This window comes from Condylostylus longicornis, unplaced genomic scaffold (genome assembly GCF_029603195.1).
Source record: "Condylostylus longicornis isolate FDR11 unplaced genomic scaffold, ASM2960319v2 ptg000011l, whole genome shotgun sequence".
In the NCBI taxonomy this organism is placed as follows: Eukaryota; Metazoa; Arthropoda; class Insecta; order Diptera; family Dolichopodidae; genus Condylostylus; species Condylostylus longicornis.
Window position 1 is genome coordinate 382,711 of NW_026577980.1, and position 3,669 is coordinate 386,379.

The window sequence follows — 3,669 nt, forward strand, 5'->3', positions numbered from 1 at the left end:
TTTATCTTTCATCTTTTGAAAGCTGACATAAACTTTGCCATTATTTTTAATAGAATCATTGTTAGCTCTAATTTTAAGTATCGTTCTGTAGCTCGAATAAAACTAATCATGAGAAATATGAGGCTGTCAATAGATTATTTATTTTAGACTCTCATAGTTCCATTCTCACATACTCCTCATATGAGCTCAAATCGATTATCACCGCATTTAATAGGGTCGATTGAATGCTCTATGCCTCTTTATCTTCCAGAATCTAGAATATAAGAAATTTAAAACATTCCTGAGCAATTTTCAAATTATAATGCTTGATTTATTTAAAATTCCTAATTCGAAATTTGGTTTTAAGCTTATTTTTCTTCTTTTTTCTTAGTCAATGTTATTAAAAAATTTTTTATGCACTTTATGCCTACAATAAACGAAAAAAAGAAAAATACAAATAATCCTCTTAAAAATGAGAAAAAAAAATTTGCAATATTTCACTGGGACGAGGTGAATACATTTTTTTTCTCTAGCAATATTTTTAAATATGCACGTGCAAGCGTATATGAACTATATTTCATAATAAACACATAAATATTACGTGTAAATATAAAAGATGTTCGTTGGTATAAAAAGAGTGCAGGTATTATTTATATATTTATTTTAAAAAATGTTCAAGGATTTGAAATGAAGTGTTTAAAAGTTTAAAAAAAAAATTTAAAACAAAAGGGCGAATAATTTCTTTTTATATCGCTGTATAGAATAAAGTTGTAAATGGCGACTTCAGATTTTCTTTCTTTACGACCTTTTGCGACTTTCTTTTTAACTTTCCCCCTTAGGGTAGATCTAGTAGGTCATTCAGCTCACTTGCCCAACGGATACAATTAACTTCGCTAAATGTTCTTTTTTTGCCACTGGCGTTTTCTCTCAACGTCTTAAGCATTAATCCAAGTTCCTTCCGATAGCCGTGTTCCTAGTACTATATGTCATCAACGCCATCCTACGGAATACTAGGATATCACAACAATTCTTCAATCATAAATGGTTAAGTTTTGATCCTACTTCATTAAAGTTTGGAATTATGCGAAATATTTGGACCTTGTAAGTTTAAACTTTAAATTAAGTAAAAATAAGTATTGCCGCATTTCATTAATTTAATCGGATTTGTATAAAGTAAAAGAAGGATAGTTAGTGTAATAGGGACCCTGGTCTATATTTTTTTGTTTGAAAAAAATTAAACATTTAAAATTATTTAGAAAATTACACAGAAAAAAACAATACTTAAAAATTCTAATTAATTGTCATTTTTAGCAGTGTTTGAGTGTATGTTTGTCTATATATCTAAAAATTTTATATGAGGGCATTTTATTTTTAAATATACAAATGAGTGTACATATGTTTTCATAAAGAAAAGGTTTTTGTGCTGAAAAAAACAGATTTTCTTTATTTTTAGAGTTGTGTCCTTCCTTTTTTCTTTCTTAATTTATTCTAATACTTGTATTATGTAAAAACAAAAAAAAATCACAAACATAGGCACAATTTTCATTTTGTATTTATGTATGTGAAGTATGATTGTATATAAAGCCTACAGTATGTAATAGTTAGTGTGTGTGTGTATGAGAGTATTTGTGTTTACACTTTTTATACGATGTTTAAATGTTATAACGTCAGTAATGAATTTTAGTGCAATAAACTGCTGCATTGACCTACTTTTCATAATAATTTTTTTTTTTTGCTTATTCTTCTATTTTTCATTTGAGAATTTTATATATTGTGCCTACATACTACGTATATGTATATGAATGTAAAGAAAATTTTTTTTTGAAAGGCCGAAGTGCATAAAACATTTTAAAAACGACGTAATAATAATAAAAGAAATGAGAGAATGGGGGGAAAAAATAAAGAAATCAAAGAAAAAAAATTTATTATAAATACAAAATTTACTTATTTTTTAAAAATGAATGTGAATGTTAAAGGATTTATCAAAAAAAAGTATTACAGGCATGCCTGCCATTGAATGGCTAAGGCAGATATGGCAATACTTTTTGCCCTCTTTTGATTTTTCATGTTTTTGCTGGGATTTGTTTCTTTGTTTTTTGCTGTAAATCTCATTAAATGCATTTTTTTCTCATCATTAATAATAAATAAAAAAAAAATTTATTTTTCCAATTATTATTTGACATTTAAATTGAGAAACTATGGATCTACCTCTACGTATAGAGACATCTGTATGATAATGTCAACTAAATTGTTTGAAACAGTGAAAGCATTAAAGGAGTAAAATGAAATGGATTGAAGAATAAATGAATTTGTTTTAAATTTTTAATGAATTTTTGAATAAAAAACATTTTTTTTTTTGTATCATATTCGATGTGATAAAAGAGATGAGGGGACAGCAAAAAGAATATGCGAAAATTTTAACCTAAAAGTTAAAGTAAAAGTTACCTAGTCGATCAGTCCGTTTGCCGCTGAAGGAATTCATTGATAATAAATAAAGAGTCTAAAAGGAGGCCCGGGCCCTCACACGTGCAAGGTGGCCAGAGCAGTTTTGGTATACAGCAGGGTTGATCTCAGCATACTTGTTGGGGTACTGACGGGGTATTATTTCTTGAGCAAAATAGACAACGGACTTGAAGGCAATATAGCGGATGTCCGCCGGGTGTCAGGATATTACAGAGGTGGAGAATTTAGAACATGCTCTTTATACCTGTCCGTTTCTCATGTAGAGTAAGTATCGCCATCTTTAAGACAAAATTTGCGTAATTACTCTTGTAATAAAATACTCTTTTATATAGGCTGGGGGGTACTTAAACGTTGAGGGTTAAATTAGTTGACTGACAGTGGAACGTAGCATTGACGCCAATAATTTGAAATAGTTTTTTTCTATCATATTTTGTTAAGAAAGAACTGCTACTATTACAGTCGTGTCAGTTGACCTTTATTGCCCTACATCTGTAGAATTTACTCCGAATTTTTATTTCTAAATTAGTGAATTTTTCTTATCTAAAATCCTGAATCCAATACCTAGACTTCTTAAAAGTATAAAATTAAAAAAAAAAAAATCAACGCCTAAATATATGCAATATATGTAAATTTTTGTTAATCGTTTTAAACTTAAAATATTTATTAAATTCATAATTTTATTTCATTAATTTTCATTTAATTGAAAAAATTAATTCAAATTTTCTTTTCTATTTACAGTGCACACGCATCTCTACAATCTTGTATTAAAATTACAAACAAACAAAAAAAAAACAAAATTGCGCATAATTAAATTTTAACTAGTCGCTGTAACGATTTTTTTTCTTTATTTTTTTTCTTGTGTTTTCTTGTTACTTTAAAGTTATGATATAAAAGTATAAGCACATCCCTGCTCGCATATAAATTACACCAATTTCACCTCATTTTTACAAGCTTCAATTTAAGCAACAAAAGAAATAATTTACATATTTAGCGAAACAAAACCAAAACAAGCAAGAAAACAAAAAAAAACGAAGCAAAATTAAAACAAAAATCCAAAACTCAAGGATTACATGAACAGCAAAATATGAAAATTCTTCCAATGGCAATTATATACCGTTCTAGAAAATTTTTAAAAAGACTTTGAGAAAGAGAGAAAAACCATATTGTATAAAACGTGAAGCAAAATTGATTTTAAAGTTAACAAAAATAAAAACGATTTAGCCAATT

The 3,669-nt window shown here is 27.6% G+C and overlaps 1 long non-coding RNA gene across 1 annotated transcript in view; it reads left to right on the forward strand.

The window, feature by feature from the left end:
• Nucleotides 1–3,650, forward strand: part of LOC129619215 (uncharacterized) — an 81,467-nt gene extending 77,817 nt beyond the window's left edge. The window contains exon 3 of the long non-coding RNA XR_008697850.1: nt 3,181–3,650. This is a non-coding gene — a long non-coding RNA (uncharacterized LOC129619215). The remainder of the gene's footprint in view (nt 1–3,180) is intronic.
• The last annotated feature ends 19 nt before the right edge of the window (nt 3,651–3,669 follow it).